Source organism: Peromyscus leucopus, chromosome 5 (assembly GCF_004664715.2).
Source record: "Peromyscus leucopus breed LL Stock chromosome 5, UCI_PerLeu_2.1, whole genome shotgun sequence".
NCBI classification, from domain to species: domain Eukaryota; kingdom Metazoa; phylum Chordata; class Mammalia; order Rodentia; family Cricetidae; genus Peromyscus; species Peromyscus leucopus.
In genome coordinates, this window is record NC_051067.1 from 10,571,463 (window position 1) to 10,598,557 (window position 27,095).

The following is a 27,095-nucleotide window of genomic DNA, read 5'->3' on the forward strand; positions in this document are numbered from 1 at the left end:
TAAACAGTGCTGAACGACTCCTACAGCAACAACTTAGGTAGGTGACTTCATCGAATCCTTGGACGGAAATGGGAGGTTGGAGCCAGGCGGTGGTGGTACATACCTTAATCCCAGTACTTCAAGACAGAGGCAAGTGGATCTCTGTGAGTTCAAGGCCAGCCTGGTCTACAGAGTGAGTTCCAGGACAGGCAGGATTGTTACACAGACAAACCCTGTCTTGAAAAACCAAAAAAAGAAAGAAAATGGGAGGCTGGGTTGGAAAGGGATGAGAGTGGAAACAGAAGGGCAGAAAGAGGCTATTGTAAGAATCCAGGTGAGGGTGGGGGTGCCTTGAGCTGAGGCAGGGGAACAGAGTGAAGGAGGCACTGTGGTGAGCATGCCTTACAGCAGCATGGTCTCCTCAGCTCACACTGTCCTTTCAGACACATTATCTGACTTTATTTCTGTGTTTGCCCCATAAAGAAAGAGCTATAATATACCTTATTTGGTAATAAGGAAGTCAAAGCTAATGAGGGTTCAGGGAGGGCCGGAGACCAAGCTTCAAATCCACCATCAACTTGTTCCAGGTTTAGGTCCATGTGATTAAGCATTTATATCCAAGTTGTGTCACAGTTATATCTAAGACCACCTTGAATGTTCTGTGTCTAGAGTGGAAAAAAGAGGAGGGGGCAGGGGGCAGATGGGGGGGAGGGGCAAGCAAGGAAGCATGGACAAAGCACCTGAAACGTTACAGAGATGGACAGCGCAGAGGAGAAAACATCTATTTTCACTTGGAAACTAAGAAAGGTTCTCTGAAGGCAAGAACCCACCCACCAGAAGCTCTAGCTTATAAATACACAAATTCATTTAATAGGTGAGGTTCTAAACTGAGAATTCTGCTGCAGGAGTTCCTTGCTTCAAGATAAATGCCTAAGGAATTCTCTTCCCGAGTTCAACCACAAAGGCACCATGATGGGGAGCCTGGTTACACCTTGAGCTGGCACAAGAACTTGGTTCTATCCACATGCTGATAGTTTTTCAGGCAAAATGAAAGAGTTATAAGGTCATGGAGGCTTATGTCAAGGTTCCAGGGAGTCACTGAGGTCAAACAATGTGTGGCAAAGTCAGATTCTTTGCAGAGGATTCCTGAGAAGTCAATCCTCCAAGTTGCAAAAATAAATCACGTTATAATGGAGACCTGGCCAAAGAATGAGATGTTCACCCAAGAAAGCCACAGGCACTAATTGGAGCCCACCATAGAGGTCACAGAGGCTGAAAGCAATGAAGTTTGAGAGGCAGGGATCCCCAAAGCTGCTGAAACCCATGTAATGCCCTCAAAAGCCCCAGATGCCAGGAGTACTACAGGGTTGAGTGTTTCCCCTGCTGGGTGTCTGCCTTGCTTTCATCAAGTCTTTCCTTGATATTCCCCCATGCCTTCCTTTTAGAATGGAAAAAGTTTACAGGGACTCTCAATTAAAGTTTGCTTTGGGTCTGATAAGAGACTCTGAACTTCAATTTTCTGAGCAATTTTGCAGCTGTTAATATGTAACGGATTCTTGTAGATGAACTAGACACATCTTGGATTATATGATGTCCATGAGCCTTTGAGGATGAAGGATGGACTTTTATCATTTAAAGGAGATCTGTGGTGGTATCAAGTTAACAAGGGATGGATTTGTGATGGTTAATCCTCACTCTCAACTTAACCGTGTTAATGTCATCTGGAAGACACACCTCTGGGTATGTCTGCAAAGGTATTTCCAGAGAGACTCAACTGAAGAGGGGAGCATTCCCTGAATGGGAATGGCGCCATCCCAGGGGCTGGGATCTTGGGCAGAAAAGGGAAAAAAAAGAGAATGCCAGTAGAGCCCAGGAATTCCTTTCAGCCAAGATGTGAGCAGGCTGGACTCCTGTGCTCTCCCTGCTGTGAGGTGGACCGCACCCACAGAACATGAGCTAAGATAACTCTTTCCTCCCTTACCTTGCTTTCTGTTAGGTCACAACAATGATGAAAATACCCAATGTACATTTGTGGTAGAGAGTTCTCTTGAAAACTACACTCGTGTACACACCTGGACCTACTAACACAGAGAGAAAAAGCCACACACTTCGGTTGCCACCGAGAGCAAGAGGCAAGTGTGCTGAGGGGGGAGTAGATAGAAACCTCTTTTATTCGTCAGTGCTATATCAGTTTAAATGATAGGATGTCTGCCAAGAAATTAATGAAAATATTATGGGCTACCTGGGTGATGGATTGAACTCTGATTGGAGAAGATTCTGACCTGATGTCTTTGGTGTGGAGCTGGGGAAATAACACGTTGACAAGTTTCTCAGTTAAGTCTCAAGATGAGGCAACTTGTGGCTGGAGAGGTGGCTCGGTGGTTAAGAAAATGTGTTGTTCCTACAGAGGACCTGAGCTGAGATTCCAGCACCACACAGGGTGACTCACAATCTCTTGGGACCTCCAGCTCCAGGGAATCGGACAAGCTCTTCTGGCCTCTGTATACTCAAGTGAACACCCTCCCCGACCCCAGACATACACAACTAAAAAGACAAAGAAAATCTTCCTTTAAAAAAGATTAGACAACTTTAGGGAACGTTGCAGGCCCAACTCTCCAATTCTACAAGGACTGGAAATCATGGTCCACAGAAGAGAGCTGTCCAAGAGTACCAGTGCATCATGGGTAAAGTCGATGCTGACGTCAGGCCTCACATCTCAGCATGCACACACCCTGTGTTGCTCAGGTGCAGGGCCCGTGAACAGCCAGAGAAAACTGAACCTCAGAGAGCCATGTGTCCCACCAGCCCAGGGGAATTCTACCCCACACCTACCTGCAGGAAGTTCTTCCCATTTGCCCTGTCTTCCTGGTCCCTAGTCCACATCCCACGTTAGCAATCAGTGTCTGCCCAGTCAGTACTGTGGACGCAGTGTTCCTGGCCATTCCCAGCCTGGAGAACGGAGCGGGAGACACTCTTTTGTTGGCTCTGGCCTCCACAGTACCACCTGCTTCCTCCCTAGTATTCATTAAGGCTGCTTTTCACAAGCCCTGGGCAGCCGGGGGTGGGGAGGGGGCTGCCAAGGGAGAGAAAGGGAGCGAAGCCATTTCTCCCCTGGAGCACAGCCTTGCTATTGACACCTGATACGTCTGGCTGCCATTCAGCCCCTGGGTGTCTCCTGTGTCGCTGTACCTGCCTTTTACACACATAATTAACTGTGTTTTCAAAAGTGGCAAATCATGCCTCCATATAAAACAACAAACCCAGTTCCGAGACAAATTGAATCAAGTTCTTCAGGCATCTTTTCGCTTTAATTAACACCAAGACTGTTGTATATCAGAGGTGCAAATCTCCGTGCGTTGTGTGACCACAAACAGGGACGCAGCAGAAAGTACACACCCCGAATTATGTCTTTAAGTGCTTATTGGAGACACTTGTAATCATGGTTTATTGCTGGTCTCCTCCCCAGCATAATGAACTTTGATGAAATAATGAAGCAACCCTGGCGCCTGAGCAGTCGGGCTGGCAACCTCACCAGCTAAGACCTCCCCTGAGTACAATAGCCCCAGAACTGCGCCCAGCTCCCGTGGCAGAGGGGCAGGAAAGCTGGCACTCAGCCTCTGCTTCCCACCTCCCAGCTGCCAGGCCTGACCCCCTGAGTCACAGAGATTCACGGCCAATTGAAAGTTGGAAGTAAGCCAAGAAACCTTGGGACTCAGGGATCATAAAGTAGGAAGGATGGACAGAAGTGGGCAGGATCCTCTCTTAGCACCCACTGTTGTCCAGATGGGGAGACTGAGGCACACAATCATGAAATGTGTATCACCAAGGGTACACTGTGGTAGAGAAAGGTCTAGCAGCCATTTCTTTCCTGGAAGGTTTTTCTATGGCTTCTGGGATGGGGGTCTCATAACTACGCGCATATAGCATTTAAATAGTAGATACCTGCCCTGGAGCCCAGTGGTCTGTTGACAAAGCCTTCTTCCTGTGGTCTTTCAGTAGTCCCAAAGACATGGCAGATGTGGCTGAGGGGGCACAGGAAGTTTGATGGCCTTTCCAGTTGAAAGCTGATGTTTCTCACTACAACTCAAGGTATGGGGGCCAGCCTATAGCAGACTGCCACAGAGCATACCACCCCCAGTGTTGGGAGCACTACTACCATTCTGAACAGCCTTGAGTATGTGTGGAGAAGCTGACTCCAGCATCCTGACATAGAATGCCTTTCTGCAAAGAACCTGCTGTAGTAACAACTTCTGCCATGAGCCAGTCCAGCCCAGGGGCTGTGCCCTGCAAAAAGCTGGAATAGCCCACTCTGCAGTGGAAGAAACTGAGGCCAGAGAACTGATTAGTAACTTCTAGTGTGAACTTGTTCACTGTATGCTTCTCCTTTCTCCCTAAGCTCCTCTTCCCTGTGGCACGTGTGTGAGGTTGAGGGACAAAAGACAACTTGGGGGACATCTCAGTAACAATGACTACATTTGTCAGGTAACTTGTGTTGGGACATTTTGAGGAATGGCATGTAAAGTGAATGAATCTAAATGCATAAATAGGGAAATGGAACCCTCTAAATCTTGGCTATAACTTTTTTCTTTGTGTAATATTACCTGTAAGTTTTCTTTAAATGTTCCATAAGCAGTGTGCTGGTGTTTTTACAATAACTTACAGGTGCTTATTTTCCATCATGTATTACCCTGTGTGCATGTGTAATTTGGTGATGTTTTAGGAAATATGCAAAGTTGTGCACCTTTACCATGACCCCTCCATTTGGAAACATGCCCATCAGGCCTCTCTCACCTTCATTCACTGTTAATACCCTGCTTTCCATAGACTCTTGGCTGTTTTCTGTTTCTAAGGGTTTGTTTCATCATGACATCCCTCATGTTGTGGAAAATGGAGTTATCTCTTCTGCCCGACATCTTTCATTGACACTGACTCGTCCCCATCAGTATCTGTGTCCATGGCTCATCTCTTCCCACTGTGTCACATCTCACCTGTCCATTGTGCGTGATGGAGGAGCACAGTTAATCTCTCAAGGACATTCATGAGGAATGTGCCATCTACACGCTTTTAGGATTAACACCAGGTACAACTGTTATTCAGAATATGGATGTTTGCAACAATTTTCCTTTCCTTGTCTATTCTCTGGTGATATAAACACCCAAGGAAGATTTATTTCTGCTCGCGGTTCTGGTACTGGGAGTCCAGGAGCTGGGTGGTGGATTACTCACGGGGCTGGACCTCATGTTCGATTATAACACAGCAGAAAGCAGAAAGGCAGCTGGTGAAGTGGGAAGAGGCAAACACAAGGGCAGCTTCATTGCACAGCAGCCAGATGTTGGGGCGACTGACCTCATCCAGAGTGAATGGACCTAGTCCTTGAAGAAACACATTGATCCCTCACAATGATTGACCCACCCTCTAAAGGTGCCACCTCCCAATATCACCAGAACAGAAGTCACATTTCAGCTTGAACTCAGGAGAGGACACATCGTAGGTAGCAGCTTTGAGAAAGGCTGGTGGCAGGCCGGGGACTGTGTTGTGGTCTGGACTCTATTATCTGGTGGACTAGAACATTGCTGTAACTCTAGGGACACACAGCTTTCACTGTGCTATGTAGGGACAGAGCACAGGGCTTCCCTCATTTTAGGGGGATGCTGACCACTGTCTCCATCTGTCACCCCAGGACTCTCCCCATTTGCTAACAAATGATGTACATCAAGCGCTCTCAGGCTGAGCCTCTGTCATTCCCCCACATGACCTAAGAGTGACCCTGCAGAGAAGCAAGTGTGTAGATTCCTCGCCCGCCCTAATTATCCAAAGGCAACCTACAGTTGGTAAACAGTGAGGTTGGTTTGGGTAAGTGTGCCGTGTTTCCAGAATTCTTTACTGAGTACTTCCACTGTGGGCAGTCCATGTGAAGACATATGACTGCCTGGTCTTGCCTACAGGATGTGAGTAGCTCCAGCACCTTCACTTCCGCTCCAGAGCAATCCACTGCCACTGTTTGTGTGCCAGACCTCCTGTGGGAGCCTGAGGCATGGGGTGGAAGAGCTTCCTGTGCCAGAGGTATACATTTCTGCCCAAGGCACTGGACAGGCTGGGGTGGACAGAAAGGCTGCCATGTCTGTACACAGTCCAGATTCAGACCTTTGCTCCTCGGTTGGCTGAGCCCGTGGCTATGAAACAGTTGTTATGTGCTGCACTGTGATAATGGTAGTGTTTCTTAACTGTGCTTTCAAGTTTGAAAATGACTTTGATCTATAGTAAAAGCACTTCATGGGTTTTGAACATCCTGTAGTTTATATCTAACATAAAGCACAAATTTCTCTACCAACCTCCTGAGTCCCTGACCCCTGGCCTGGGTCACTCCAGATATCAGTCACCTTGCTGCTCTTCAGACCTCTGTGTGTGCACCTGGAGCCTGTACAGCTGCGATCCTCACCCCTGCTACCCTTTTCCAGAATTCAGCCTCCTCATGGAGATTCCAGACTAGGAATACAGATACCCTTATAACTGCATCTGTATTAAACTGGTGGAGATGCTTGACCCTCTGTCACCCCTACCAATGAGGTATAACAGCCTTTTACATGATCTCCATGGTGCCAGGTGTTCAGAAATCGTTCTGTGTAATTTCATGTCAGTACAGAAGACCCTTTTATTCGTGCTTGAAGTTACCTTTAGTCAAACATATTCCTTTACTATGTAAAGCAGTATATTTTTAGGAAGAGAGAAAACATTTACATAATGTTGGTAGGATTATTATAATTGTTCTGTTTTACTATTACTTTGTTCATCTATGTGTCTGGTTTACTTAAAAATAATAAATGATAAAAGAATAAAATTAAAGAATAAACTTCATTGCAGGTGTATATGTATGGGAAAGAGTATGGCATGCCCAGGGTTGGGTCCTGTCTGTGGCTTGAGCATACTGTTGGTCTTGGGTCAGATGCCAGGTAGAAGGGGCTGCTGTATGTATAAAGGTTTCTCGTTTTTTCTGAGAGTCCCCAAAAGAAAATAGCAAAGTCCGTGAAATCATCTTGGAAGCCATCCTTCACTCTCTGTGAAGAATCCTGAACACTTGGAGGCAGAGGTAAGCCTACATTTTATATAGAAAACACAAGGCACCCCCACAAAAGACTGCTGGCAATGGTCGAGAGACAGCCGGGACTGACCTACTCTGGTGATGGGATGGCCAAACACCCTAATAGTTGTGCCAGAAACCCCATCCAAGGACTGAGGAATCTGGATGCAGACATCCACAGCTAGGCCCCAGGTGGAGCGCCAGGAGTCTAATTAGCGAGAAAGAGGAGGGTTTATATGAGCGAGAATTGTTGAAACCAAGGTTGGATAAAGCACAGGGACAAATAGCCAAACGAATGGAGACACATAAACTATGAACCAAAGGCTGAGGGGTCCCCAACTGGATCAGGCCCTCTGAATAGGTGAGACAGTTGATTGGCTCTATCTGTTTGGGAGGCATCCAGGCAGTGGGACCGGGTCCTGTGCTCATTGCATGAGTTGGCTGTTTGAAACCTGGGGCTTATGCAGGGATGCTTGGCTCAGTCTGGGAGGAGGGGACTGGACCTGCCTGGACTGAGTCTACCAGGTCAATCTTGGTCCTCGGGGGGAGGCTTTGCCCTGGAGGAGGTGGGAATGGGGGCTAGGCTGGGGGGAAGGGGAGGGGGCAGGAAGGGGGAGAACAAGGGGATCTGTGACTGTTATGTAGAACTGAATGGTATTGTAAAATAAAATAAAAGGAAAAGAAAAAAAAGAAAAAGAAAACACAAGGCTCCCAAAGGGCCCAGAGACCAGGCCTGGAAGTTGACAGCCCATCTCTCATAAACTCACACACACAATGGAAGGAGAGCAAAGCCATGCTGATTTCCTGAGTTAGCAGCAGCTGGGATCTTAGCACTGTGCCCTGAATGCCTGGTCCTCAGGAACAAACCCACTGCAAGAGAACACCGATGAAGCTTGAGATTGGAGACTGGTTCTGCCTGCTGCCCTTGCACAATGGCCGTGGATGACTGACTGGAGCTTTGATGGCACAGTCGATCAAGAGGAAGAACTAGCGAGGGGGTGATATCAGGGTGGTAAGGAGTCAAGGCTGAGCCGCTACCAAAGGGAAGCACGTTAGAAAGATGTGCAGGTGTTTTCATGTTTAAGAATGCAACATATTGTGTGTGCTTACCCCAGGAGTGAGTGTGTGTGTGAGTGTGTGTGAGTGTGTGTGAGTGTGTGTGTGTGTGTGAGAGAGTGTGTGTGTGTGTGTGTGTTTGAGATAGAGGGCAGGGGAAGAGGAAAAGGGAGGGGGAGAGAGTGCATGCGAGAGAACACCAAGGAAACTGAGGCCAAAGAAAGGCGGTGACTGTCCTGCAATCTGGCTTCTGTGGATTCTTGTCTCTGGTCATAGAAGGAATTCCAGTCATACTTTTCATTTCCAAGTCACAGCATTTTAATCTCTGCCAGAAGAACTCTGTTTATCCACTGGAGTTAGCCATGTGCCTACAGGCTGACTGCTGAAGCGACACTTTTCACACCTGGAGGAGTCCCAGCAGGGGGCAGTACACAGGGACAACAGGAGTCCACACTGATGCTTGGGAGAGGTGGGGAAGCAGGGACATGCAGGGTAGAAGGTGGCAGCTGCTGCTCTGTGTCAGACAGATGTGATGTGGCCCTAAGGAGGGACAGACCTCAAGATTTACAAGAGAGAGAAACTGTTTGAAGGAAAAAAATCTTTTTTTCTTTCTTATTTTCTTTCCTTTTTTTTTTTTTTTTTAACCATTGCAGAGTCAAATCTATAACCTTTGTTTTCCTTGACCCTCTGGCATCTGCAATCACATAGTTCTTGGCTGATTACTGAGGTCAGAACAAAGGATTAGAACTGTGGCTTTCAGTGTCCTTATTCTGAGTGATGTTTTGTCCTCTGTGCCACACAGTAGATGTGTGCAGGCAGGTGGACATAGCTACTGAAGAGCCAGGCTGAGGAGGGCGTGGTCCTTATCACTTGACCTGTCTTTCGTCCCACGGCCGCATCAAATCATCTCCTAGTACCTCAGTCCCCAGAGGCACAGCGCCTCTGCCGTGCTCTTCTCTCCATTCAACAGTTGAACAGTCCCAGGTCTACTAAGAAGCTCAGGGTAACGAGGTCCATGAGAGGCAGGATGGCTTTCCTTCTCTAACTCGGCCACCCTGGATTTCTGGATTGCCATGTCAGGGCCCATGTGGTGCTAGTTTTACAAAGAAGAACTATTAAAGAATGAGGCGTCCTGTGTGAGGGAAGACTGTGTATGGTCAGCTCCCCTAAGGGGTCTGAACCTGACTGATGATCTTGGAAGTTGTCTCAGCCGCTTCTATCTTACAGGGACTTGACATAGCAACTGTGTCCTCTTAATGCTGATTTTTGCCTTCACATGCTTCTAGTGTCATAACAAAATGCCTGAGACTAGGTGATGTAGAAGTGAAAGTTTCTATATTTAGCCTATTTAGTTCATGACTGGAGGCTTGGAGAGCTCAAGACTGTATCGCTACCATCTGACCAGCGCGCGTCAAGAGTGTCATGCTACAGGACAGCATTGCAAACAGCATCTTGTAGTGAGACAGAACTCAGACATCTTGACTCGCTCCCCCCCCATCTTCTAAAGATTGTGCTGTCGTTGTGGACACCTCATGACTCCATCTATTCCTACTTAACCTCCAAAGCCTCCACTTCCAACCCATGTCCAGAATTTTCACGAAAGGGGAAGCTGCCACAGATTCCATCACGGCTTCCTGTCTTCTCGAATCCAGCTTTGCTTCCCGCCTCTCCTTGCCAGGTGTGTTGACTGCAAGGCGTCTCCTAATAAACCTGTCTGCTTTCCAGGAACTAATCCCAAGCCAAGGAGTGCATCTGGGCAGGAAGGAGTGAGCCTAGAGCTCACCGAGTTTAAGGCCCTTCTGGGTCTGCACAGTGTCCAACGAACGCCGCTACCAGAACCCGAGAGATAAATACCCACCAGACACTGAAAATGTCCCATCCCATAGCCTCTCCAAGAAGGACTCTCACTCTGCTAGTCTCATGTGAAGGTGGCACCTGACTATCAGAGGCAAGAGTAGTCATGGGAGACAGGTGTGCAGAGACCCAAGCGCTACCCTCTCACCACAGCACACACAAAAAAGTATCCTTCAGAGGCATTTGAAAAATCTATCCATTTCTTTATCTGTGTAGTGTGTGTGTGTGTGTGTGTGTGTGTGTGTATGAGTGTGCATGTGCACATGGTGTGCATGTGTGCTGATCAGAAGACAATTACCAGGAGTCAGTTTTCTTCTCTTACCATGTGGACTCCAGGAATTGAACTCAGGTTGTTGCATTTGGCAGCAAGTGCCTTTACCTGCTCAGCCATCTTGCTGGCCCTGGAGGCATTTCAAAACAAATTTTGTTTAACCTCCTCTGTGACCCACATAATAAACACAATCCTAAAATACACTCAACTTCTGTTTATTTAAAGGGTATTTGTCAATTGGTGCTTGAGCGGGACCATGCTCTATTAACCTCACTCTAAGTATCAACTGACGAGATTTGCCTGCCATGTTTCAATTACTGAAAGACTGCTTTTCACTTGGTGATAGGTGGCAGCGGGCAGCAAATGCAATGTGAGCGTCTACATGCTGCTCATCAAAGATGCAGGACTATGTGGCAGGTACTGTAGCCGAGCTGCGCGTCCTTGCAGAGCCCCTGTGAACTGAGCCCTGCTACTGTGCACTCCAGAGTTCATAGGATCAGGGGAAACTGCAGAGTCCCATCATGTGGAGAACCAGGCACTACATCCTGGGATTCACCCAATGTCAAGCACCAAATGTTTCTAATGAATCTGAGCTGAACACGAACAGACCGTGTTCATGTCATTATTTTGAAATAATACAATAACTATATGCACAACATTTCCCTTGTGTTCAGTGTTAGGAATAATGCAGAGGTGCTTTAAATGACCTAGGAGGCTGTGCGTGTGCCATATGCACACCCCCTGCTGCTTTACAGAGGGGACCTTGCATACTTGGAGGTCGGAACCAGATGGATACCCAAGGGGCTATAATTATACAATATTTCAGATACATATATTATATTATTTATATAATACTAGTGACATATTGAGATAATATTTAGGGTATATTCTGTGATGTAAACATTAAAATTAATTTGCCTGTTTCTTTTTATTATTTTTTGTAAACACATTTATTTATCAAAAAAATACTATAGAGGCAGATTTGGATTAAAAAAAACCCCACAGAACCATGTATAGAAAGAAAATATACCTGGTCAAGAAAAAAGGGGGACACCATTGGCTGCAAGGGGAGCATGGTGGCGAACTGTTTAGTGTCATTAACAAACACAAAGTCCACAAAGGAGTGAACAAGGACAGTCCAGTACCTTGTGGATGTGGCAGTCAGCACCAGCGTGTCAAGGCCCTAGCAGTGTGGCACTGGCTCTCTCTTGCTACAGGACAGCTGTCTGTAGCAAAGAAGCCCTGGGGCGGGGGGGGGGGGGGGGGGGGACGGGAAGGGACAAAGGTTTAAGGTCATTTTTGGCTACATTGTTCAAGACTAGCCTGGGATATGTCAGACCATAATAATCACCGTCAAAACGGGAAAAGAAGGTTGGCCAGAGAGATGGTTCTGCTGTTAAGAGCACTTACTGCTCCAGAGGACAAGGGTTTGGTTCTCAGTACCTATGTCCCAGCACCTATGTCTGGTGGCTCACAACCTCCTGGAACTCCAGCTCCAGGGGAGCTGACTCCTCTTGGCTGCACCCATGTGCACGCACGCGTGCACACACACACACTTTTAAAACAATAAGAATAAATCTTTTTTTTTTTTTTTTTTTTAAGAAAGTCACACGTGGAGGCTGACAGGTGGGACAAGGTCTGAACTAACCCTGAGGTGCCAGCAGAACTCTCGGGAAGTCTGTGGAAGCCACACTGCTTTCCGAGTCATCAAATGTTTACACTTGGGTAATAGCACACATGTAATTAAGTGAACAAATATAATGAATCTATCTGCAGTGGCATGATAGCTGGTGCCGAATCCTATTAAACACATTTAATTAAAAGTGCATTAAACCTTCAAGCTTCAGAACACGCCCTGCTCTCTTCAAAGCTGCCCCCTCCATTAAAACCTTCCCCACTATTAACGATGAGTCAGCCTGTGACCCCTTTGGGCATGACCCGGTGAGGTGAAGTGCCTCTTAAACACCCGTGTATCACAGGCACTAATGGATTGAAATCAGGGAGATTAATTCTATTCATTTGGCTCCTTGTTTCAGAAACAACTGTCACACTGAGCTTAATTGCTGAAGATGGTTGGAGGCTTTGGAGATTAGAGAGTCTGGAGGCTGGTTTGTAGCCAACGTCAATTATTCGGTCTGCTGTGCAGTGGGGACAGAAGGATGATTCAAATCCAGACAGCCCAGTGGCTCTTGTTTGCCATTCGTGCCTCGCTCCCCTATCAGTCAAGTGTTCATAGACCCGGGAGAGGGTGATGAGGTGCACTGGGATTTTTGTCTGGCTTCAGAGCTTGGCTTTTCACTCTGAGCATTGCACTTCCTCCAGATGGGAGCCTTGCATGGCTATTTTACCTTCGTTCTTCTGTATTTTGACTAAGAAAATGAGAGAAGTGACCAAGAGTCTCCAGGGAGGAATGTAAAATCCCACCTTGTGAAGAAGCACCAGCTCATACATGAAGAAGCTTGACCTTGTTTCATAGCCTGGTTGGCCCCTCCCACAACCCCATCATTCCCATGCTCCTCTTTCCCAAAGGGGTTCTAACACACAAGAAGAGGTTATGAAAGTACCCATCACCCTCACAAGGCTCCAGACCCACAATCTTTTGTCACAGTCTCATGCTTTTCTGGGCCAGTCCATGCACACTGCTTAATCGATCGATGGTGGATTCATTGAGAGTTGGCCAAAGGAATTTCCTGCCGAAGCCATGCGGGAGAAAGCCTGTCTCAGAATGGCACACAGCTGGAGGATGTAGCAGTCAGCACTGGCTGGCTGGTCCCAGAGAGAGTCAGTGAAGCCCCCCCTCGTGGGGTGTAGCTGGCCATGTTCTGTTAGAAGGTCCCATGCCACTTTAAACATCTTAGATCCCAGAGTATTTCAACAATGGCCCCATGATTTCATTTTACATTGGCCCCAGCCAACTATGGATCTGGTCCTGGTGCTGAAGGTGTGTCCCTGGGTGTGAATCCTGCCCACCCTCACCAAAGATGCCCTGGGAGTCTCATCATTCTTCCTGGAGCCTGTGCTTTAGCAGAAAGCTTTTTGCATTAGGAGTTCTTTATTTTCGCCTTCACTAGCAAACTGCTCTTTTGCAATAAAGCACCCGGCAGACACTTGACAAATGACAGGTGCCAGCAGTCTGGGACATCCACAGGACCCTTGCAAACTGTGTAAACTTCTGAATTGAGCTTTCTGGCAGACATTCATGACAAATACACACTCCAGAAAAGCATTCTCCAAACCCCATTCTTTTATTAAAATATTTTAGATTTCTTTATTTTATTATTCTATGCATGTATGTGTGTTTTTCCTGCATGTATGTATGCACATCATGTGCATGCCTGGTGCTCACAGAGGTCAGAGGAGGGCAATGGATACCCTGGGAATGGAGTTACAGACAGCTGTGAGAGGCCATTTTCGTGCTTGGATGCGGACCTGGGTTCTCTGTGAGAGCAACAAGTTCTCTTAACCATGAGCTGCCCCTCCATCCCCCAAGCTCCTCCTTAGAGCATTTCTCCAGCTGTCAGAAGTGCTTTGAGAACAACAGTTATTTGTTGAACAAAGCTTGTTACTTCTTACTGAGCACTAGTGCGCATGTCACAGCCAAGGCTCTGAAAAGGTTCTGCAGCAAAGATATGTATTCATGAGACTGTCCAGCCTTTCCCCACCCCACCCATTTAGTCACCAACCTTGGGACACTGGGGAGGCAATGTATCTGGCCTTAATATCATGGAGGTGAACATGAAGGAGAGGAGCCAAGGAGCAGCGCAGAGGACCACAAGATGCATGACAGTGAAGGAGCTTCATTATCTGTAGACATGGTACAGTAACTGCCCACAGAACTAGGCCAACCTTCTTCACACTTGTTCTGTTCTTTCCTTTTCAATGGTTACAGGAAACACAATAAGCTGGTGGCTCATAGTACTGTGTTAATCGCCCTAGGCAGGCTCAACCAGCAACAGAGACCTAAGTCTATCTAGAAAGTAAGGAGCTGAAAGGATGGGAGAGAAGGGGGTTCTGGGACTTAATAAATGTTCATAAACAATTGATATTGAAGTGAACAAATTAGTCAAATATCAAATGACGTAACAACTATGTTAGGGTAAGGTGTGAGTCACACTTGAGTTTAGACAGATGTAAACCAGCTGCAAAGATAAACATGATTCCACAGCCTGGAATAACGGGGGGGGGGGGGCACACATGGACAGAGAAGTGGAGTCCTCCTGCTCCAAACCTGTGGACACTGAGTTTTGACAGTGAAGGCCTCACAGGTCCCAAGAGTCATAGGTCTTTGCAGAGGAAAGCCCTATGTTCTAAGAGCAGAGAAGGATGTGGTGCATAGGTGCACTGAGTATTTTGGAGTTTGGAGGAACTTGTGGTCAGGGACATACAAGCAGTCAGAGATCCTAGTTTGTAAACGTGACCTCATTGCTTTTCATAGAACGGCATCCATGTTCTGCTCCAGTTTTCTGAGCACTCAGAATCTGCAGGCAACTCCTTCAAAAAAACTGTGAGGCCCTCCTCTTCAGAGCTCCCTGGGTGTGGAACAGGCCAGAATCCCAGAGCAGCCCTCAGAAGAAGAGGTTGGGAGCTAGACCAAACACTCTGGCTTCATGTTATATAGCAAACAACTCCAAGGCAGGCTCTGCACAGCTCCCAGTGAGACAAGGCTTCAAGTGACCTCTCAGCACTCATCTATTAATGTGACCTGTACTGGCTTCTTCCCTTCTGCACCTCTCAACCATGCATCCTGGGTCCTCCCCAAAAGCCACGTGCACCCAGTCTTGGTCTCAAGGTCGGTTTCTGGAGAATTCAACTACAAGTGATTTTCATGTATTATGCTACAAGGTTTAAGGAGTCTCTTGTTCCTATGATTAAGGACACTAGCCAGATGGCATCTCAAGCACAGGTCTCCTCAACTGACAGTGGCTTTAGATGATGATAAAGCTACTAAAAGTTGAAAATATCAGGAGCTGACAATGTGCAGGATGCAGCCAACGTCCCGAGCAGCCTGCTGCAGCGGCACAGCCCACTATAGAGTGCTGCCTTCCCCTTTCTGAGCAAAGGGCAAAGTGGGAGCTGTGGTTTGCTGCCACTTCCCAGCATCACCAGAATGTATTGTCACTGGTCCTGAAAGAAATTCAAATCCAAAACTCACGTGGAGAATCATCAAGCCAGGGACGTTCTGCCTATGATTCCTTCAACTACATTAAAAATGGCCAGTGACTTCAGTGGCTGCCAGGATTAAAGCAAAAGGATGTGAGACAATCATTCTGCTTTAAATGAAACAATCATTCTGCTTTGAGTGTCATGTTGACATGACATTTGTTGGCCATCTATACTGGTAAGGTCATGGGCAAGACACTAAGTGTGTTGACTAAGTCAGAGCCTTCCACACTAGCAGGATACACAAGTATATATGTGTAAGCAAGAATAACACTTATTCATTCACTATATACAACAAATCTCTACTGGGGACCCACTCTATATCCAGAAATGTAAGCAGTGCAAAAGAAACATGAGTTATCACTTCTGGTGTCACAGCACCTTCTCACAAGGAGAAAAACAGCCTGGGATAGATGATTGACATTCTCTGTCCCGTGCACCATGCTAGAAGATGTCCACTGTGTTGAGAATCACATACAAGGGGATGCACCAAGGTCAAGGGATAGCCATTACTATATCTACTATCACAAAATCATGACCAGGATGTTTATACTATAATTTGTGGGCTTGAGAGCACAGACACAAAATACAGATGGAGTTTCTATTGAATGACCTTGATCTGAGGGAGTGTGAGTCTTGTGTCAGAGTGTAAATCTAAGATGTAAAATGTCCCCATTGACTAACAACCCAGCATATCTGACAAACTACAGCATGAAACCCAGCAGAAAGAAAGGAGAACAGCCACTCACCAAGTACTTTCTAGACACTGGCCAGAGTGGTGGCTCTGCCTTGTTTCATCACTTGAGTGGAACTAGCTCCATTGTATAAAGACTGAACTAGGCAGTCATCTAGGGTGTTCCTGGTTTTTCCCTCATCTGGAAGTCCTTGCAGATCCCAGTGAATACAACAAAGCTGACATGGTAGCAGATAGAGTCAGGAAGAGCTTTCCTTTCCCAACAAAGGAAAGCACAGGACCAGGTTGTCATGCCCACTAACACTATCAAACACTAAAAGAAAAAGTAATGTCCATCCTCCTCAAACTCCCCAAAATGGAAAATAACAGAATTTTCCATTCTCTTTTTAGAAGGCTAGCATTTTGCTGATATCAAACCCAGATAAAGACACTAATAGAAAAAAACTACAGACTAATTTCCCTGACAAATATCAATGCAGAGATCCTCAGCAGCAAAATTTAACAGTGTATTAAAAGGATCATCCTCCATAATCAAGTGGGACTTACATGGTTCAACACAGAAAAAGCAAGAGTATAATATATTACATCAGCAAACTTCAAAAAGGAAACCAAAATCTTCTCAACTGATGAAGAAGGATGTGCTTAATAATATTAAACATGGATTTCATGGGGGAGAAATATAGAAGAAGCTCACAATACAAGCAAACTACCTCAATAAGTTACAGGGATAAAAAATCTTAAGTAAGACAGTGCTCAGAGGTGAAAGGATAAAAGCCTCCCTCTGAAGGGAGGGAAAGTCAGGATGCCCACACCTGTCTTCTCTGTTCAGGATAGTACAGGAAGTCCCAGATACAGCAATCAAGCAAGAAACAGAAACAAGCAGCAAGCAAAACGCTATTGCCGCTGTTGCAGGGTATTTAAGCAAACCATGCAAAGATGTGCTGCTAGATTTCCTTGCCTGTCTAAGGCACCTGATTGGTTTAGTAAAGAGGTGAATAACCAATAGCTAGTGGGGAGAGGTTAGGCGGGACTTCTGGGCAGAGAGAGGAACTCAGGATGAATCTAGGTGCATGAGAAAGATGCCAGTGAGACATGGAGAGAGTCAGACATACAGGGATCATTTCTGTAGTTTGTTACTAGAGAAGTTTCTCTGACTGTGTAGAGCACCAGAAACCACGAGGATGAGACGTAGCCTTCCCTCCTGAGCACGAAGCCGGCTCTAGGTACTGCTTTTCTGCAGCTGCCTCCTGCCATTGATGATAGGTCTTCTCTGCCTTTGGGAGAGGGAGAGGGAGGGAACACAGTCTGAGTGGAAAAAACAAAAAGACAGACATACAGAATGGAGCAGAGGTAAAAAGCTGCGTGGCAGAATGTAGATTAATAGAAGCAGGTTAATTTAAGTTATAAGAGCTAGTTATGAACAAGCCTAAGCTAAAGGCCAAGCTTCCATAATTAATAGTAAGTCTCCATGTCTTTATGTGGGGGCTGGCGGTCCCAAAAGAAAGAAAATCCAACTATACCTGTCCAATGGAGACCGTGTTAACAAGCTTATGGAAGGCATAAATGAATTCAGTGATGTTGCTGGATATCAGAGCAGCACACGGACACCAACTGTGTTCTATGCATGAACAATAATCAAACCAAAGCCTGCATTAAGGAAACAGTTCCATGTATAGCAGCATCTGTAAAGATATGACACTTAGAAGGAAAATACCTAAGGAGCTAAAATACTGAAAATTCAAGAGCATTGCTGAAATAAACCCAAGAGCACCAATAAATAGAAATGGACAACCAATAATCATGGATTAGAAGATATGGTATTTCTACAATGTCAATACAACACAAAGTACTCGCACATTCTATCAAATTCAATGTAATTCCCATAAAAATTCTGTCAGTTTTGAAGAAAGGAAAAAAAAAAAAAAAGCCTGAAAAATTCACTGTGGACCCAACTAGCCAAAATTATATTGAAAACTAAGAACAAAGTTGAGAGTCTCACATCCCTTGATTTCAAAACGTATTACAAACCTACCAAAAGTTTGTAATGTACTTAAAGAGAGATACAGAGATGGATGGGATAGATGAGAGGTGGGAAGAAAGTCCTTGGTGCCTTCTCGGCAAGACCGTGCAACAGGGAAAAGATAGTATTTTCAGTACATACTGTTGAGAAAAATGTATCTCCATACACAAGACAACAAACAGCTTACAACAGATCAAAGACAAAGGTATGGCCCCAAAGTGTGCAACTCCTGGAAGAAAACAGGGGGAGATTCTAAAGTACTGTATCCAGCCAGGATTTCTTGGCTATAACCCCAAAACCACAGGTAATAAAGGTAAATGTGGTGGTTTGAAAGAAAATGGACCCCAAAGGGAGTGGCACTATTAGGAGGTGTGGCCTTGTTGGAGGAAGTGTGTCATTGTGGGGATGGGTCTTGAGGTCTTTTTTTCAAGCTTCACTCAGTGTGACAGTTGGTTGACTTCCTGTTGCCTGCAAGATGTAGCACTCTCTGCTCCAGTACCATGTCTGCCTGCATGCTGCCATGCTCCCTGCCAATTAAATGGTTTCCATATATGAGCTGCCATGGTCCTGGTGTCTCTTCACAGCAATAAAAAAAAAAACTAAAACAGTGAAGATAAATAAGTTGTACTATTAAAAGATCAAAACAGTTGAGCAAACAGTACAATAAACACAATGAGGGTTAAGCTATAGAGTGAGTCAAACACAAAACATATCTAAAGAGGGACTGATATCCGAAATGTGTTTTTAAATTCCTGAGGCCAACACACACAACAAATTAATAAGTTAAATCCAAAGCAGCTCAACCAGTATTTCTCTAAGAGTGATAGAAGAAGGCTAAATCTCATGACAAGAGGCCCAGCATCTAGAGAAGTGTCGATCAAAGCCTACTAGGATGCCCAGAACAAGGATAGCAAGCTTGGTGAGGATGGAGAAGTTAGAACCTTCATCCATTGTTCATGGTGATGGGAAATGATGCCATCACTATGAATACAGAGTAGCAGCTAAGTTCAAACAGAGTCACCAAGTGACTCAGAAATTCCATTTCTGGTTATAGACTACTTCCCCTATACCTCAAAACAAATCTGAAAGTATTCCAAAGAAATATTTACCTATTCTTGTTCAAAACTCATGTTCATAATGTGTTTTATTCATTATAAGCAAAAGGTAGAAACAACAGAAGTGTCATATAAACAAAATATAATATATACATGAAGTGGTATTATTATTATTATTATTATTGAGACTCAAAGAGGAAGGACATTTTAGCACATGGTGTAGCACCAGTGAATGCCGACAGTGTAACAAACCCTCCACAAAGCTATAAACGCTGTCGTGTGGATGACAGATGTCTCTGGAGTTCTCAAATAGACTATACAACAGTTCAGCAACAGACTACACAAAGGTGGGGTCTAGGGACTGGGCGATGTGGAAGTAAGAAGTTGTTGCCTGAATGCCCTTAATACCTCTGAACTGTCCTCTTAAAAATGCTTAGGATAGGGCTGGAGAGTTGACTCAGTGGTTAAGAGCATTTGTTGTTCTTCTAGAAGACCCAGGTTCCATTTCCAGTATCCACCGGGTAGCTCACAACCATCTATAACTCCAGTCCCAGGACATCTGATGCTCTCTTCTGATCTCCCAGGGCAGTAGGGATGCATGTGGTGCACAGACATGCATCATGTATACAGGCAAAACTTACTCATAAGTATAAAATAATAAATAAATCTAAAAAAAATTGAAAAAAATGCTTAAGATAGAAATTTTGTTTGTTTAGTTCACCCCAATTAAAGATTTAAAATTAAAAGTAAAAATGTTAAATAAGCCACAGATCAAGAGAAAACCCAGAAAAGAACAAACCAAAGTTGATTCCTTCTTATTTCTGAGATAGAGGGAATGAAAAATCATGATTTCCCCCTCTGTCACGGACTCACTCTCTGGAAACCAGATGCCATATCAGAGAGGCCCCTGTGGCAGGCCCCAGGTGGCTTTCAGTTGATCATCACCAAGGCACTGAGCCCTTGGTCCTTCAAGGAACAGAACTGTGTCAACTTTCACTTGTGTAAGTCTGAGGTGCAGCCATGCATGACCATGTCAGCGTCTTCCAGCCTGAAGATTATCTTAGCAGGTGTCTTCTGCAATATTCACAGGGATGAGTCTTAGAGCAGTCCTCAGCCAACACTCTAGAAGGTGCCCTGACTTTCATTTTGAGACCTAGATAAGAATCCCATTTTAGTACAAGTCAGGGGTTTCCCCTTAATGACACAAACCTCCTCAACCACTACAATCATCTTGCCTGTTCCTACTGCATCCTGAGTTTTACCCAGCTCATAGCCACTTTCCTCACCAAACTGCCCAGCTGACCCACAACTGAACTGGACTCACGCTCCTTTTCTCATCAAATGGCAGCGAGCAATAACTGTGCCATCATCTAGATAATACAGTTATAAAAACATCCTCTATCGTACAAATCTTTTCATTTTCAATTGCTTTTAAATTTAACTGCCTTTGAGTTTGGGGGGCATAGGCAGAGTATGGCCAGATTCTTTGCCAGGATATAGTGTGGGTGGGCTCTGGCCTAGCTCCTAACAGCAATCTGGTTCAGCTCTGAAACCTCAATACCTCATGAGCACGGTCTTTGCTGTCTGCATTTCTTTTGACATTTTGGTCTTGCACACCCCTACCAGATGGTACACTGAACTCTTCCTGGAGCACTTCTAGGGCTTCTCCAGCTCACAGTACCAAGGTTCTCCACATCCGTTCTGCAGAGCAGTTCCAAAGGCTTACAAATCACCTAGCTAAATAGTCACAGCAACTCCCCATTTCCAAGTATCATCACATTTTCTCATCACTGTAAGCAAATGTCCGGAGGAGAAACAGTTTTTAGTAGTGGGGAGGTTTGTTTGAGCTCATGGTTAGATGGTTAGGGTCTGCCATGGTAGGGAAGGCAGGAGAGCAGGCAGCGCCATGGTGAACTGAGCTCACAATAGCTACTTGCTCACACCTGATGGGATCAGGAAGCTAAGGACAGACAGTGAGGACTGTCTCAAGGCCCAATCCCAAGATTCACAAGTGAAACACATTAATGTGTAGGGACATTTTATATCTAAACTGTTGTGACCTGAGAGGACAGCTATGGGCCAGACAGTCCCCACACATCTCATACTTACTAAATGAATATTCTCTTTGACCTTGTGTGCTCTTAACTAGCTATGGATGTGTAACAAATGACCCCAAATTTTTATAGCTTCAAAAGACAGTATTGATTACCTTACAGTATCTACAGATGGCAACTCTCTACTTAGATTTACAGTGCCTTGATTTGGAGTCTCTCATAGGCTCTAATGAAGGTATTGGGCAATATTATAGTAACCTTGAAGTTTAGCCAGTGAAGGATCCACAGAGGCTCCTCAATTCATGATGCAGTTATATCCTTATGAACTCATTGTTAGTGGAACTATTAGGAGATGGGAATGCATTTACTATGCATACAGCCAGCTGAACACCACAGCCTTAAATGTTCTCAGAGTGCTTATATCAGCCCGATACAATAGTGTTCCCTGACTAACCACAGCGCTAAGGTAAAACCTTGGATGATCGTATGAATACACTTTCACAGCATTGCTACAGCCACGGAGCAGGATCCTTGCAAACCCTGGCTTTATCCAGGGCACAGATTGTCTGGGTGACACCAGCTCCTCTGGCTGAGGGCCTAGCCCTGTGTCATCCAGGGCACTGTGTGAATCTGGGAAATGACAGGTGACCTCTTTGACTCCCAAGCTTCTTTACGAGGACAACTCAAAGAGTGGGGAAGGAAAGTTCCGTTGGAAACACCTCCTCTCTGTGAGCAGTGGTCACAAGCCTTCAGCAGGACAGAAGAATAAAAGCATAAGTAAAATTAAATAAATCAAAGCTAGGGAGAGGAGAGGGCGGTGCAACCCGCTCAACCAGCTGAACTAGAGGCCCCGTCTTTGGCTGGCACTTCACTCTTTGCAAATGCCTTGTAGCAAGGCAGCCTGGGATGTGTCTGCCCTAGACTAATGGATGTGAGCGGCTCGGAACTAAGGTGAGAGCATCCATTCATTTGTTTTTCAGCCAATAAATATTTATTAATGGCCTACTTACTCATTGCCAGGCACCAAAAATAATTTAGTGAGGATGAAGGGAAGAGAAACAGATAGGGAGAGAGAGGAGGGAGGGAGGGAGGGAGGGAGGGAGGGAGGGAGGGAGGAAGAGGAAGAGAAGGAGGGCCTTCCTAATGATTCTGCAACACATTGCACTGGTCTGTTGAGGTGTTCAGGCATTAGTTACTTCATTACAACATATTATTTAATTAAGTGAAACTATGATCAAGACATGTTTGCTATTGAGCAATATACCTCTAGAAAGACACACAAAAAGATTGGCATATGGAGCTAATCCTCCTGGCCTGGAGACCCAGGTAGCATAGCTGTTCCTCCTCTTTCTCATGTCTCTCCACTAGGGACTCCACAAAGTCTCACCAAGTGTTTGACAGGAAGCCCCCAGATGCCCAGTGCCACAGGTAGCAAGCGCGAGTCACCTCTTTCTAGTCTATCTTAACTTGGAGCTTCCCAAAGCCCTGCTAACTACCAGTCTGACACCTCTTCTACCTCTTCTCCTGGCCCCTTCTCATGTTTGGCTCTGCAATTACCTGTCTCCTGCCTTCCAGGGGCCCTCCAGCTGCCTCATGTGTCCCAGAGACCCAGGTTGCAACCTTGTGCTTCCTCCTGGCCTCTCTACTGGAGATTCCCCATAGCCTCCCTCATCATCCACATGCTTCTTCTCTCTGTCTCTCCCTGCTTCAGAATCCCAAGCTCCCCACCTGTCACACAACCAGGACCTCCCGGCTACTGCAAAAGGCCACAAAGGAGCACACGTGGCCCATGTTGTATTCTCAAAACTCATATCAGACTCTTGATGCCCAGGTCCCATTGTAAGAACACAAGCAATATGAAAATCTAAAATAATGTGTCCCACACAGAACACCAACTGCATAGTGATCGTGTCTAATGAGAACAACTTGGACAAAACACAGGACGCAGAGCTCAAAAGGACGATCCCAAACCCATTCAAAAGGTGTTCAAAGAAGACAAAGATTCAACATTTGAACAAACTTAAAGAGTAGAGGAATGAATTAACTTATTAAAGCCAGGAAAGCACAATAAAGCAATAGAATGTAATTTTAAAAAAGACAACATAGAACATGAGAATAGAATTCAATAAAGAGAATACGGCTAGAGGGAACCTATCTCAGCATAATAAAACCTATATATGAGAGACTTAGAGCCAACATCATCCTAAATGGAGAAAGAACTCAATGCATTCCCACTGATATCAGGAGCAAGACAAGGGAGTCCATGCTTCCCACTCCTATCCAATACAGTGCCTGAGGTTGTAACCAAAGCAGTAAGACAAGAGAAGGAAGTAAGAGGGTTACAAACAGGAAGGAAGACGCCAAAGGACCTGCAGACGGCATAGTTCTATACAAAAGAGACTCCGCTAAAAATTTAGACGTGGTACACACTTTCAGTAAAGCAGCAGGTTACAAAATCAGCATACTGAATCAGTAGCTCTGCTGGCATAGGGAGATCAGTTTTCTTTCAAGAAATGGCCCTTGAAGGCTGTCCAGGATCCAGTGGCTGGCCCTACATCCATGCACATTGTAACATCACTGATAGGTCTCACTGGGCTACGAAAAGAGGACATGGAAGAGAGACTTGGGGAGGGGTGTGGGGAGGCATAGAGGGGGGGTGTGGATTAGTATAATCAAAATCCATCTATGCATAAATTCTCAGAGAGTTCGTTTTAAAAATCAGTAGTTTTCCTATAAACCAATGGCAAGCACACTGACAAAGAAATAAAAGAAAACTCTGCCAATCACAATACCCTAAAAACAAAACAAAACAAACAACTCGAGGCCTACTAAGAGGGATGCCATTCTTGGTACTATAAACCTGGCTTAAAACGTCTGACTGAGAAGGTAAGAGACCCTACCCAGGAAAATTGTTATTGTCGTTTAGCTAAACAAAACTAAATAGGATCAAGCTGCCTTGTAAATATTTGTGCTTTACCTGTACATAAATGCTACTCTCATTTTTAATCAGAAAACTTCTCAGAGAAAGTAGGTGAATGCAGAGATTCATGGCTGTCCAGGATACTGAGAACAAGTAATGGGGGAGTGAGTGCTCACAGGACATTTCTACCACCCCTTCATCTCAGAGGGTGGGAAGAATATCTAGGTGGCTCACAACCTTAGCCAGAGAGACTTCTTTCTACAGAGGTAATGCAGAGTCTAATTTAGTCAAATCAATGAGAAAAAGAGATCAGGAGTGCTCAGCCCTAAATGAAACATCCACATTAACCCCACCTCCACCCCCGGGCCCAGGGAACATCATGGAGGAGGAATGTTAGAAAGAATGTAAGAACCAGAAAGTGACGAAGAGTGATGTGAATTCCTGTTTCATGAGTGTATCGTGTGTGGCTGCTTCTCTCATGAACTCACAGTAGCTGTGGTTACCTACACATGACTGCACAAAACCAAGCCAGTCAAAATTCCAGTATGGATGTGAGGGGAGTTCATGAGACCACACCCCTATCCAAGGATTGATTGGCAGCTGATGGAGGCTATGCAAAGGACAGTAATTTTTCTTTAGGATATGGCCACTACCAAGCATCAGTGAATGATCTCACACCCATAAGCACAAGTGCAGCACTAATTGTACACAATGAGATACTTTTAAAATGAAGAAGAAAGCATGATGTTGCAAGAGGGATACATTGAAGGAGCCCAAGGGGAACTGGAGGGAGAACATGTCAGTAAATAGAATCATATTACATCGTGCACATGTATGGAACTCTTGAAGAATAAATACATTTTAAAAATGAATTGGCAAACAGTGTTTGCATTTCAAAAAGAAGTACAGGAGTAAAGCAGAGACATAGCTCGGTCAGTAGAGAGTTGGCCTAGTGTGCATGAAGCCCTGAGTTTGTCCCCAGCGCTGCATATCCTGGATGTGACGGCCCACAGCTGCAGTTCCAGCACCAGAGAAGTGGAAGCAGGATGGTCAGCAGTCCAGGCTTATCCCCAGCTTCATAGCTAAGAATCTGAGGCCAGCCCGGGCTCTAGCCCTTATATGAGATGGGGGGGGGGGCTTGTCTGGCACATGTATCATTACTGCCCTGTCAGGACAGACATGAAGCTGTTAGCATAGTCTCAGCATTATGTGGTCACATGGGCAGACAACTATAGGGATAGACTGCGTTTCAACTTGGATATCCAACCTCATTGATACCTCCATCCATTTGGAAGTCACTTGGCCTGTCTTTTCCAGATCCCTTGCCTTGAAGAAATTTGTCATCTGGTAGATGAAACAAAATAGGTCATACAGACTCTGTGTGAATGGCTTATCAGGAATTGCAGAACACGGGGTGCCTGGCGAAAGCTGCAGACGGTGATGATGGTTTTGTCAAGGGGACCCAGCCAAGCTGCTTTAGGATGTGGACTTGTAGAGTTTGTGTGTTTGTATGTTTGCGATCATTGATTGGGGTGATAGTGAGAAGATGACCAGTCATGTCACTTAGCTTAGGATTCAGGGGAGCTACCTGCCCATGGGACTTTCACTGGGACAACCAGAGAGATTGGTACCTAGCATGGACCCAGCTGGTATGCCACAGTAGAGGAGGTAGGAGAAAAGGGTAGTGTGGGTGGTAGATTCTGATGGAGATGGTAGCATCAATGACTGTGGTCTGGACCCTGCAGCAGGGTGATGCTTAGGAAATGATCTTAGTCAATTATGGCTGCCAGTATTCATAACCTTTATCCCCCTCTCCCAGGCAACTCCACATTATTGATCATTGAAAAGAAGTACCCAATAAACCTCAGATTTGAATGTCCTCTTAGTTTACCCATATAGCCTGCTGCTCTGGTTTATATAAAACAGTAAATTGCTCCTTATCCATCAAAGCTAACCTAATATCTGAGGGCAAACTCAAGCCTGACACACATTTCTTTCTTTCTTTTCTTTATTTTTTTTAATAACATCCCTGGATGTCCTGGAACTTGCTTAGCAGACCAGGCTGTTCTCAAACTCACAGAGATCAGCTTGCTTCTGCCGCCTGATGCTGGGATTAAAGGCATGTGTCCCCATTGACCAGCTTCTGACATGAACTTCTGAGAGGTGTACCTGACTGGTAGTCGTGGGATTTTTCTCTCCCATTCCACTTGCCAGTATTCTGGGTGCCTGAGGTAATAGCTTAGATGTCACCAAGATGGTATGACAGGAATCATTTCGACTGAAACAATATGGAGGGAGAATCTGACTGTATCATTTTCTAGCTCTGGACTCTATCTTGACTTGGGTGTAGCTGAGTACAAGTGATTAAATCTGTTGCCTTTTTGATGTCTATACAAAAAGGAAGTACAGATGACTTACTTCTACTGCACAGGGACTCTTGCCCAGCCTTAGGTCACCTTGGAGACTGATCCTGAGAGTGACTAGGTCCTGCTCCTGGTACATCAGAGAGCTCATGACAGTTTCAGAGAATGACATGTCTGTTATAGCCACTGGATGCATTCCCCTTCACCTGATTGGAATCTGCCATTTCCTTCCGTTGTGGCTGTCTCTGTCCCCTTCAAGGCTGGGGCTGATGTTTGTTTGGGCAACATAAGAATGAACAGGCTTCGGAGGGCATCTGGCCACATCCCACTTTGAAGGAAAGCAAACTGAACTCAGAGACAGCAGATACTTATGCAAAGTCACTGCATGTGGATGGATTGTGTCTGTTTTCCCTTAATCCCCAAATCCATATGTTGAAGTCCCAACCCTACATCATGTGAACATGTGGAGATAAGGTCTCTACACAGAGGACATTTAGGTAGGCTCTGCTCAAACATGACTGCATCATTTTAAAAGGGAGAAAACTGGACACTGACATGCACACAGGAAGAATCTCAGAGGAAGCTGAGGGC

General features: G+C 45.4%; 1 non-coding gene across 1 annotated transcript; it reads left to right on the forward strand.

Annotated features, from left to right (window-relative positions):
- Positions 1-17,191: 17,191 nt before the first annotated feature.
- Positions 17,192-17,406, forward strand: LOC114689554. The gene has a single exon (XR_003733934.1). It is a non-coding gene; the product is annotated as a small nucleolar RNA U3 (small nucleolar RNA).
- The last annotated feature ends 9,689 nt before the right edge of the window (positions 17,407-27,095 follow it).